Raw genomic sequence first — 13,208 nt, forward strand, 5'->3', positions numbered from 1 at the left:
GTTGTCACATCTAATGCTAAAGCAATCTTTGGAGAGTTTACACTTCAACACTCCCACATTTTAAAATTTGAATGTAGAAACAAAATGAGGGGGATTTGCATAAATGAGTGACAAATTGGATTTGCAACTCTGGTTTTTGTGTAAATATGCATGTCATCTCTCTCATATGTCCAACTTTCATCTTGTGATTCCTTTTGTAAATGACAAAATAGTCCTGTTAAAATCCATCTAAACATAGGCAGCATTTTCTTGGATATTATGTGTAACATGACTATTAACTCCAATCAGTCAAGTTATCTGTCCCAACTATCTACCTGAGTGGAGTAATTCCTGTTAGTCTATATGCAATACTGATATCTATTAGTCATCAATAGTACCCACCTTCAACCCCATTACATTTATTCCATATATCTCGAATCTTTGAACTCTGCTCATGACAAAATAAATCATATCTTTGAGTTGTAGTTTTTTTTTTAATGCTCTGTAAGAGTACAACAAGGGAACATTCAAATGTTTGGCAGTGTTCTGATAGCAACATTTCCTGTGGGACTGGTCCTTTATGAGCACTTACACGGAAGTTGGACTCCATTCTGTGTGCCTATTGGGCTACAGAATAGCCTACATTCACATTTGGTAGGCAAGGTCCAGTGGATGTCACATTCAGAAGAGCATTGGGATAGTCATCAAATTTCCACTGCCAAATTGATCCAGCCATTCAATAAGACCAAGGGCAATCCTTTGCTATTTTTTTGCTACATCTAAACTATCCCTTGAACAAACCAATCTTCCCAATCAGCAGACAATTCTGGAACTCAATGCTTCATCCTGGCGAGTAGGCAAACCAATATAAACATATGGATTCACACAGTAGGAGCAGGTGACCTGGCTCCTCAAGTCTATTCTGCAGTTTAGCACCTCAGCAAATTAATACAAAACGGATCGACAAAATCCTATTAGTTTCACTTTATCATTGTTGCTGTATTTACACAATTATTTGTTGCTCTCTGTAATAAGTTCAAATTGTCAAGTCAAGTTTATTGTCATCTGATTGCACAAGTACTACAAAACACGATTCTCTGGTCCTCAGTGCAAAACACACAGACACACAACTAGACATAACACACAGACAAACCATACATATGCAGCACAAGTATTCATATGTACAAATAAATAAATAGAGTTTCATGAATATGAGAGTCTCAGATGGTTAGTGTGAAGAGTTCCTTTGGTCGTTCAGCATTTGCACTGCCCATGGGAAGAAGCTGCTCCTCGGCCTGGTGGTGCTGGCTCTGATACTCCTGTATCTCTTTCCCGAAAGGAGCAGCTGAAAGATGTTGTGTGCAGGATGGAAAGGGTCCTTAATGATTTTGTGCACCCTCTTCAATGATCCCAGTAGGTCACGGCAAATGGAGGGGGGGGGGGGGGAGGGAGACACCAGTGACCCTCTCTGCCAATTGCAAAAGAGTTGCTCTTAGTTTGTGCATAAATCCCGGAGGCAGCAGGAGAGAGCCACACTATTTCAATCTCTTTAAATAGCACTGTGAGGCTGGATGATGGCAGAAGGGAAAAACTTAGTGTCTGCATGGACGCAGATCAACTCCTAGACTCATAATTGAGCTGAGAGGCATTCTGTAAGATGCTGGCAGCACAAAGCTATCAGTGCTGTTCATGGGCAGGTCTGTAATGCATGGCATTGATGTTGTAGGGAACTGTATGGCTGTGAAATTTACTCAAGCCTGGGGTCAAGTCCTGTACAATTCAGGCCTTTGGTAAGAAAAATAGAGGATTATGGATGTGAAGTAACCAACTTCAAGCATTAAGAAGTCTGATTACAGTAACTACAGGCTCTGCTGTCTGTCAGAGGGAAAGTCATCACCAAGGATGGAGAAGTATCAATGGCTGCAGATAGTCATTGCCAATTTCATGAAAACCTTTGGTCCCATCAGTCAAGTGGGAATTTGAGCTTTTCTTTCCAAATGCAAGTGAATGACGCTGCTTCATGTATACTCAAGATGCATGGAGAAGATCCTTTCCTCTGTGCTTTAAGGTGGACTAAATTCATTGTTTTGGTGATCAATTCCATCCAATAAGAGAAGGTAGTCAAAGAGGTCCCTCGTGATGATTTTCCTTCTGATTACCCCTCTGGTAATCAGATTTTTATTTTTGCTTGAAGAAGGTTATGATCTCCATCTTATGAATGCCTCATGGTAGCTTGAAAGCTGCAAGCTCCATAACAGTATAAATTAAAATGAAAACCACGTCCTACTTCCAATTGGCATCCCACAAGACAAATAATCACCTATTCAGCTTACTTTACATCTGCTTCAGGACCAAGATCACCCTAAACTCAGTTGGAGAGCATCAATAAGCATGCACACATATGGAGGCAGAGCTCAAAGTAATGGTCAACTTATTTGTTGAAGTTTATCAGAAGAGGGCTTAGATGCAACCTTTGCAGAACAAAGGCCCTTTCTCAACCTGCCCCTACTGTACAAAAGGCTGCCATCAGTAAACATCTCTGAGGAAACATTATAGACTATTTCTCAATTCTCAGAACTGCCTCCCAAGGAAGGCAGGCCTCAAGGTAATTCACCATCACTGCCGGTATATAAGCACACCCCTTGGCTGTCTGAGGAAAGGAGTGTTTGTTGATCAAGACCACAAAACTGGCATGCATCCTGTGGTTTACTGGGCAGAAATGATCCCCATTCTGCGTCCTGGGCTACCTACTATGGTCACCTCCAAGTACTTGAGCTACACCTTCAATGCTGTGTCCAAAAAAAAATCATCCAAATTCACTTGAATGATAAGTGAATCAACATTAGGCCAATACCCCAACACTGAAGCCCTGATTGCATTCAGTCAGTATCGTTGGGCACATCACTCAGGTGGCTGACCCAGACTCCCAAAACCAAGACATCCATGCTCCATCATGGCTAGTGGTGAACAGGATGGACAGAGAAAAGGTTTCTGGGATGTTCTAAAGCCTCCCTTGAGAAAATGTGAGCTCCCCACTGGTTTGTGGGAACCCCTGGTCCATGGCAATGCAATGTGGAGAGAGAACATTTGGGATCGTACGGACAATGTTGCACACATTCATTGGAAATACACAGAAACCCAACGAAAATGGTAGAAGCCATACCATTTCCCACTCATTTCATCAAACATTGAGTCTGCACATCTCATATTTGAATTCTCAGTCACCTCTGAAAGCATAGAACGATAATGGAAATGCATTGTTCTCCATCGCTCGACAAGGAGGACCACACTTCACCTCACACATATCATCCAGGTCCTCTATTTCCTGCCACCAGCCTTCTCTAAACCGGGCACTCATGTTAGATGGATTCTTGCTAGCACTACATTGATATCACACCAGGGCACCCATCTAACTAATTTGTTAATTAACAGGTCCCCAGCACTGTGTCAAGTGGGCATCTGATCTGCTGAGACAAACAGCAGCATTTAAGTAACTTCTACAGTGAATGCTCAAAACGGTCAACCAGTTTACCTATCTCGGCTGCACCATTTCATCAGATGCAAGGATCGACAATGAGATAGACAACAGACTCGCCAAGGCAAATAGCGCCTTTGGAAGACTACACAAAAGAGTCTGGAAAAACAACCAACTGAAAAACCTCACAAAGATAAGCGTATACAGAGCCGTTGTCATACCCACACTCCTGTTCGGCTCCGAATCATGGGTCCTCTACCGGCACCACCTACGGCTCCTAGAACGCTTCCACCAGCGTTGTCTCCGCTCCATCCTCAACATCCATTGGAGCGCTCACACCCCTAACGTCGAGGTTCTCGAGATGGCAGAGGTCGACAGCATCGAGTCCACGCTGCTGAAGATCCAGCTGCGCTGGATGGGTCACGTCTCCAGAATGGAGGACCATCGCCTTCCCAAGATCGTATTATATGGCGAGCTCTCCACTGGCCACCGTGACAGAGGTGCACCAAAGAAAAGGTACAAGGACTGCCTAAAGAAATCTCTTGGTGCCTGCCCCATTGACCACCGCCAGTGGGCTGATAACGCCTCAAACCGTGCATCTTGGCGCCTCACAGTTTGGCGGGCAGCAGCCTCCTTTGAAGAAGACCGCAGAGCCCACCTCACTGACAAAAGGCAAAGGAGGAAAAACCCAACACCCAACCCCAACCAACCAATTTTCCCCTGCAACTGCTGCAATCGTGTCTGCCTGTCCCGCATCGGACTGGTCAGCCACAAACGAGCCTGCAGCTGACGTGGACTTTTTACCCCCTCCACAAATCTTCGTCCGCGAAGCCAAGCCAAAGAAAGACAGTGAATGCACCACTTCCATTGCCATCTTTCACTCTGCCAATTTAAGCCAGGTGAAGGGAACTGAAAACTCCCTTATTGTCTCTGTGAACAGTCAGCTGTGCAGTGGTTCGATAAACCGTCCTTTCATTCTATTACATGTATTTAAATGCACCATTCACTGGCAGTGATGAATGTCTTCTCCTGCACTGTAACTATACAATTTCCCTGTGAAAGCCACATGGGTGAGCCCATAATAATGTTGCTTGTCAATCAGGTATGGTCTATCTCAGGACTCCACCTGTGTCTTTTGTGCAAACTGATACCATGACATCACATCTCAGCTAAATTGAGCAACCTGCCACCAAACCCAGAGTTTATAGGTATTAGGTATCTAGATCAGAATGAGGTAAAAGCTATCTGAACTGTTAAGCTCTGTAATTTTCTATTATTTGGCCTCTTACCTCTTTAGTTACTATTAGGGCAAGTGGGGTAACACTAGCATTGCACAGCAGATCTTATCTCTTTCCGTGCCCGCTACAGAGTGCTACAACATATAAAAAGTACAAAGAAAACCTATAAACGCCAGCCTTTCATGAATCTGATGAGCATTAAATCAGTTGATGTCACCAAAAACCCCTGGTTTTACAGATGTACCTCAAGGCCAGTATAAAGAAGCAATGTAGGGAAGTCGATTCTTTCTGTGATTCTTTGCATCCAATGTTTAGTTATTTTTTAATTAAAAACGGCCAAGATCAAAAATTGCAGATGGTGGTAGTGTCCCCTTCGTACTTACGATCAAGCTGGTGAGGTTGCATTTTTTATTTCAGTGAAGGAGGGAGAGATGGTTTGCCTAATATGAGGGAAACAGCGAGATCCCTTGTCCTGTTGTTCAATTAAACAGTTCAGGTAAATCTGTGTCAGAATTGCATTTGGTTGTAGGTGTGAAGCAAAAGACAGTGCAGGGGTATGATTCAGCAATTCACACCTACATAAATAATAAGCCTTTGAGCAGGTGTAGCCGTGTAACACTGCACAATAATGAGCTCTAAAATTTAACAAGTTAGGCACCCTAATAATGTTTATTTTCGAAAATAAGCATTAGGGGGTTTTCAGGGCTTACAGCTTACTTGAAGAGCAGAGTTGGGCTCAGGTGGTGCAATAATTGGCATTGCTGTGTTTCAGTGAAGTGACCCATTCAGCTTAACTGCTAAGCTGAGTGCAAGTCATATGAGAACTGGAGCAGGGCAGGGATCAGATGTGCAATAAGCCTGGCTGTGTCTGCCTGAGCTGTGAGGATTGACTAGGACCCGAAAAACGGCTGTATTTCTTCCTCAAGAAGATCGCAAATTTACCATTTATTGTATTGAAGTTTCCATTGAAATTAGAAATAAAAGCTGTCAAATTCATTGTTTCTGTTTGCAAACAATACAGGGCAGTAAAGAATGGCTGAAAGAATTAAAACCGAGATTACTGATTTCATTCACATATGGAATGATGGTTGTAAGAAAATCAAAATCTTGTACAATGCTTTTTTTTTACTTTGCGAGTAAAAAGGCCTTCATTCTCAGTGCACAGTTAAATCAAATGAAATGGTGGTCATTCCCTGCTGGTTTTTAAAACCGGACATTTTTCCATCTTTTGCATTTTACTGAGGCAATCCATCCTTTATGAAGTGAAAACATAAAATGCTAGAAAAACTCAGCAGGTCAAACAGTGGCCAAGGTAGAAATATAGAACTGACATTTCGGGCTTGAGCCCTTCATCAAGGTATGGGAAAATGTTGAAAGGCATCTGAGCAAAAGAGTAGGGGGGGGGAGGTGTGGTTGCAAAGGCAGGAGGTGATAGGTGGAGAAGGGAGGGAGGGGACAGCCGAGATCAAGGGGAGGAAGGAAAGGAGGAGAACGGGAAAAGGAGGAGGGAGGGGGAGGGGCAGAGCAGGTTAGCAGAAACTGGAAAGGTTGATGTTAATGCCATCTGGTTGGAGAGTGCCCAGACGGAAAGTCAGATTCTCTCCCTCCAACTTGTGGGTGGTCTTGGTGGGAGAGTACACAAGGCCATGGACAGATGTGTGAGTATGGGAGTGGGACACAGAATTAAAATGGTGTCGACTGGGAGGTCTCTGTCACTGCTGTGGAAGGAGCGAAGGTGAGCCCAATCTGCGCGCAGTCTCTCTGATGCAGAGAAGGCTACACATAAAGGCCAGCCTTTATGAAATTGGATACCTCATTACATCATGTAGCTTGGTTTTCATACATTTTTAAGTGACTGAAGCAACACAAGTCTGTAGTGATGTGTGCTGTGCATCAAAGGGACATCAAATTGACTGCACTTCATAGTGAACATTATGTCGGCAGACTTAATTTTAAAGAAGCAAATTGATGTTTTCAGAAAGCAGCAGTGATCGCCCACCCCTATAAAACAATAATTTTATTGCTGCAAAGTATCATTATTAGTCATGCTACTGCCAATTGCAGAGAGAAATCATGGCTCAGTCATTAGTGTAATTAATTGGGATTAACCCCTCCTCTACCCCACAATCAATTATATATCTGAGATGATATGATGCCATGTTTATGTGCACACCCAGTAATACATCAAATACTTGACTTCCAAGAGTGCAACTTGATGGAAGTGGACTTGCCCAAAACAAGCAAGGACAGTCTAATTTTAAAGAAAGATAAAGCTGTATTTTATAATTATGTTCTGTGCATCATGTGTTTTAAAATAGAACGCTTGAATTGGTGCCATTTTTAGGCCGTCTTCCAAACTTTGAAGCTGTATCTCTTAGGGTTTGGTGCTTGAAATCGAAGATGTCTTGCGGAGAAACTGGATTTATTGGACATAGATTTCAGACAATAGACTCGGAACCACATGGAAGACAAGAAAGCATTTGATGTAGATGAATACAATCTGGAAAACAGATTCAAAATGGAATGGGATCTGTGCACTTGGAGAGAAGAAAGATTTGCAGGACTGCAGCGATTGATTGGAAAGCCTTTACAGTAATCCAGCACGTGGACAATAACCAGAATAGAATTATTCCATGCTGAAAGATTTGGTGATTCTTTGAGGACGTACCCACTTGTTGTAGCATGAGGAAATATTGATGTGCTTCAGACGTTGTGATATTCCATGCTGAAAGATTTGGTGTTTCTTTGAGGACCTACCCACTTGTTGTAGGATGAGGAAATATTGATGTGCCTCAGACGTTGTGATGTGCGCTGGGAGATGTGTGTGGGTGGTCAACAATAGTGATGGGACAGGGCATCTACATGTTTACTTCTGGGCTTCCATTGATGAGAATCCTTGAATAGCTAAAATTTTAGGCTTGTTAAGTACTTGGCACAATTTTTATTGGATTTCCCTTTACATTTATTTTCTTCTGGGTGCCTAATTGGAATGAGTGAAAATGCTCTTAGTGTCACTGACACCAAAAGATTTTGTGGTATTTTGAATACCTTTTTTAAACTCTTTTTTGACCTTTATTTTTCTGATTTTTATTTTCAAAATATTGTTAAAAGTCCTACAAAATTTGGTTGTTTTTATCAAAGTTTCTGAACTATTTCACTTCCCAAATTAAATACAGCATGCCGAATGAGCAAGTGACAGTTCCGATATGGAGACTTTGTCTCTGATGGTCACAATAACATCTTCACAAGCAATAACATCCTCGACAGCATGGTTGGCAAGTTCACAATTGGCTTCAAATATTATTCATTTTGGTTAACAGAGTGAAATGATTCTACGCTGCACTGATCACTTGAAGTTTGATGTTCCGATCACCGTGCCTGCATTTTTATCATTTTACCCCACTAAGGAGTGTACAGACATTTGGAGACACTGCACTGTGATAAAACAAATGCTCACTTTGCATTATCTCTGGGTAATGGTTACATTGGTGTTATAATTATGCAGCTTTATTCTGTCTGGTGTAATCTTGGTTTGTATCGACTCCTAGAACCTGTGTGTTAAGTTCTGCCACACAGCATGCATTCTCATGCTCTGTGGATATATTATGTACTAGAATGATACTGCAGTAAGTTGCATAAAAAGGGGTGATGAGTCAACAGAAAGGAGGGAGATTGAAAACTTGGTTGAATGGTGCACCAGCAACAACCTCGCACTCAATGTCACGAATCCAAGAAGCTGATTGTTGACTTCAGGAAGGGAAAACCAGAGGTGTACAATCCAGTGATCATTGGGTGATCAGAGGTGGAGAGGGTGAACAAATTTAAGTTCTTGGGAGTCATCCTCTTGGAGGATCTTTCCTGGACCCAACGCATTAATGGCATCATAAAGAAAGCACTTCAGTGCTTCTACTTCCACAGGAGTTTGCAAAGGTTTGGTATGACATCGCAAACCCTGGCAAATTTCTCCAGATGTGTCGTGGAAAGTGTGCTGACTGGCTGCGTCATGGTCTAGTATGGGGACATCAATGCTCCTGAGTTTAAAGCCCTGCAAAAGGTAGAGGACGTAACCCAGGACATCACAGGCAAAACCCTCTCCACCATCGAGAACATCTACAGATAACACTGCCATTGGAGATCAGCAGCGATCATCAAGGATCCACACCACCCAACACATGCTCTATCCTCACTGCTACCATCAGGAGATAGGTATAGGTGCCACAAGGCTCACACTGCCTGGTTCAGGAACAACTGCTACCCCTCAGAGACACCTCAGCAATAAACTCAATCAGGAACTCATTTAATTGCTCGTACTTTTGCACTTAATTGATTTCCCCCCTCTGTATCACACAGTAAGTTTGTTTACATTTATTTATTTGTTTACATTGTGTAGTTTTTTTTTGTACTATGAATAGTGGTAATACTGTGTCGCCGGCATGATAAAGAATCTTAGAGATATATGTGATGCCCTATATGTACTCTGACAATAAATCTGAAAAATCCACAACGCTGTGAGATCAGAACATCGGATGTACTGACCATCAGTTACTGCCGTAATTGCTGGCACTTGCTTTCTGATTAGAAGCTAGAAAAGTTGCTTACACATAGAGGTAAGAGATGATGTAACAATAAGTTTAGGCAACCGTGAGTAAACTAACTGTACAGCAGAAACCTATGACTGCTGTCCAGCTGGAAGTTACATACCAGAATAGGCAAATTAGGACCGATATCCTCTGATTGTATTGGAATTTCTACAAAATAATTCTGGTGGAGAAGATAAGAAAAATAAAATGTAATAGTTCAGAGATTAAAGGCAATTTCTATGCCAGAGAGATGGAGGGAAACAAAAACAAATATTGGCAGAAAAGGGCAGTTTAAACAAGATATTAGTAAAAGGATGACAGTATTTTGTTTCCACGTGTTAAAACTTGATAAAATGAACGAGACATTTGAATATGCAAACAATATTCATGACCCCACCACATCCCAAAGTATAGTCATTGGGAGATATAATGGGTGGGAAAGATTATATTGAATGATGAACACACTAAAAGGAATCTACATTTTGCTCCTTCCTTTATGTCTGAAGTTCTTGACCCTTTAGAAATACATGGGAATGGAAGAAGTGTACCCGCTAATATGTGCGCATAAAAATTGCAGGGTAAATATAGCCATAAAGTAAGAAATCAAAACACAAAATCAGTAAGAGACTCAAGAAATTTCAAATTGAGAGTCTCCATAAAGGGGTCCAACCCAAAACATTGACTATCCATTTCTGTCCATGGATTCTGCCTGAATTGTCCAGTCCCTCCAGTTTTCCTTTGATTGCACAAATTCATTGTTGGTTTGGAGTTGAACAAATCTATTTCTGGGGCAGAGCTTTAGTTCAATGTCTCATGTGAAAAATAATCTTCAACACTTCAAAGCAGTACCAGCTGAACATTTAGAACCCAAGTATAGCTCCTTAACTGAAAATGATCAAAGACAAATTTTAAAATGTTTTAGCCTGGATGCTTGTATTAAGCTCATCAGTGCTGCCTTGATGCTGTGTTTTTAATTTCTCTCTGGAGCAATGAGTTATGAATGAAAGACATTTCTTTGCACGTGAACTGTTTTTTTTTCACATTATGAACCATACTGACCAAAATACACACAAACATTTCCCTCTTGAATATACAGAGTGTCATTTTCTCCCCTTTTCCCCCCTCCCTTCCCTCCCTCCTTCACCCCCGCTCCCCACCCACTCAACATTCAACACATATGATACATTAAACCCATTAAACAATGTCATCACACAATGGAAATAAACAAGAAATTTGTGTCGTCTACTTTTACGTACTGGGTCAGTTCATTTCGTCTTCTCCTTCTGTCATTTTAACTGTTTTGAGGAGATTTTGTGGTCCCTGCCAAGATGCTGCATAAATACGAGTATTTTTTCTTAATTCTTATCTATTTGCTAGAATCTGCTGTTCTTTTTTCATTTATTTTAATTTACCAATCATATCGGCGATAATTAAATATTGTGGCATTGTATAACTAAAGTTTGCGAGAGAACAAAGCTTGTACAAGTCAATTTTAACAAAATGATTCCCCTTTAAGTTTTTTCTTTATATGTTGGAGCATTGCACAAAACTAACACAGGAATGTCATGTTAGGAAATTCTGCAGGATCCTGTTATTGGTAAATGAGTCGGTTAATGAGGCAAACTTGTTTGATTCTGAGGAGGCCAGATTTAAAATTTTTAATTTTAAATAGAACATGGTAATAGCACATTTTAACCCACAAGTCTGTGCCGCCCAATTTACGCCCCATTAACCTGCACCCCAATACATTTTTGAACAATGGGAGGAATTGGAACCCCCAGAGAAAACCCATGCAGGCATGAGGAGAACGTACATACTCCTTACAGGCAGTGCAGAATTCGAACCCTAGTCTGGTCCTGATCATTGGTGCTGAAAAGACGTTGTGCTAACCGCTACACCAACTGTGCCATCCAGATCATTTAGAATTCAGTGCATTTAAGGTGATACATGAGCTTTGTGAGCTGACCAAAATTGACCACTTTTGCAGACCACTTTCTTTGATCAGAAATCATTTGCAAGTTACTTGGACAGCTCAGGTTTGCATGCTGAGTTCAAGAGCCATGGGGTAATGTTACCATTCTATGAAACATTGATTAGACCTCACTTAGAGAATTGTGTTCAGTTCTCATCATAGGAAGGGTGCGGTAGCTTAAGAAATGGTGCAGAGCCATGTTGTTGCCTGGATTGGAGAACATGTCTTGTGAGGAAAACTTGAGTGAACTAGGACTTTTCTCTTTGGAGCCACAGAGGATGAAAGGCAACTTAATACAGACATGTCAAATTGTGTGAGGCATACATAGGGTGGACAGAAAGTACCTTTTCCCCAGGGCAGCGATGGCCAGAGGACATCCACTTAATGTGAGTGGAAGAAAGTTTAGGGGAGGCATCAGTGGTTACATAAGTTCATTCTAGTGATGAGGATGGAGTATTTTCTTTGAAAAAGAAGAGTTACTTCATAATAGATGAAGTAGATAATGGATAGTTCAAAATGACTGATTGGGTTATCTGAAGAAGTTGCCTACGGGAAACTACAATCCATGGCTAACCCTCTATTGCTCAGCCATGTTTCTGCTCCCTCTCGGTGCATTTTATGTTGATAAATCTATATATCTTCATCAGCATATTCAACAACTTGGCCTGCATAGCCTTCTGGAGAGGAGAACACCATGGGTTCACCACTCTCTGAATGAAGAAATTTCATTTCATCCCAGTCCTAAGTGATTTACACAATATTTCTCAACCCCTTTTCTAGTATCCCAACCAGGGGAAACAACCTCCACTTAGCCAACCTATCGAGTTTTAATTTTATTAAGAGTTAACCAATCACTGACTCCAAACTCAGCTAACCATTCACAAGCAAATTTGATTGGTCTGCAATTAATGCACAGCACCCAGAATTTGAAGAAAAAAAAATGCTTTTGAAAAGCAAAGCTCATGGTTGAAATTATAAAATCTATTGCCATCACATAATTTTACTGGTGTTTAAAAGAATACTGAAATTTCTAAAGATGTCTTTAGAGATGTTATTTTGGGGTGTTATTGATTAAAATGTGAAAATTCAAGGTCTTTCCTTGTGACTGCAAAACAACAAACAGAAGGGAAAGTAAAAAGTAGTTTATAAAATATAATACATGCTCATCATCCTTTTTATATTTAAAAAAAATAAGGCAAGATTAACCCAAATTATGGATAAACTAATACTACAAATAGCTAACTTTCAAACCAAAAATATGCATTTTTTTTCTTCCAGGCTTGTTAATAAATCCATGGTAGTTTCCCAGCCAAAGTATTGGAATTAGTAATAGAATTACACATCGCAGAGCTGACTAAGGGAGACATGTTCATTCCACCCAAGCCCATGGAATTGCTGATGCAGTTAAAGACTAATTATCAGGTCATGGTTGACATCCAATGTGAATGGTGGAATCTGATGGGCTGCTGTTGTTTAACACAAAGGTAAACGTGTCTGTCGTTTTCAACCAGGTGGCCAGATAATGAGATGCTTCTGGATAAGTCAAGGGTGATGAAAACCAGAAATCCACTTAACCAACTGACTTTTTCTTTTCAACAAAAGATCAATAATACAAACTGAAGCAGCAAAGTGCGTTAAGCTATAGATCTTTTTAGGATAGAGTTTGTTGAAGGGGCAGAGAGAAATAAATTGTTCTGGCTCCAGCATTGAATATAAATGGCCACCCCTTTTAAGTTTCACTGAGATATTACTCAGCCTTGCGGTTTCCTCCACTTGTAATGGGATGGTTCATTAAACCTGGAAGGAGTAGGTGAATAGAACCTTGCATATTGGCAATATTTATTCTTCCTGTGAATGGACTATATTCGTACTGGTCTTTTGGAAAGATTTAGCTTACTGCTGATCAACTGAAACCATATTTCTTCCGCTTACTAATCTATTTCATTGCCATAAAACATTTTGGG

At 40.9% G+C, this 13,208-nt stretch overlaps 1 long non-coding RNA gene across 30 annotated transcripts in view; it reads right to left on the reverse strand.

Annotated features, from left to right (window-relative positions):
• LOC138759331 (uncharacterized) overlaps positions 1–13,208 on the reverse strand; it is a 186,920-nt gene that overhangs the window by 31,255 nt on the left and 142,457 nt on the right. The window lies entirely within an intron of this gene.

The sequence above is a fragment of the Narcine bancroftii genome, chromosome 3 (genome assembly GCF_036971445.1).
Source record: "Narcine bancroftii isolate sNarBan1 chromosome 3, sNarBan1.hap1, whole genome shotgun sequence".
NCBI classification, from domain to species: Eukaryota; Metazoa; Chordata; class Chondrichthyes; order Torpediniformes; family Narcinidae; genus Narcine; species Narcine bancroftii.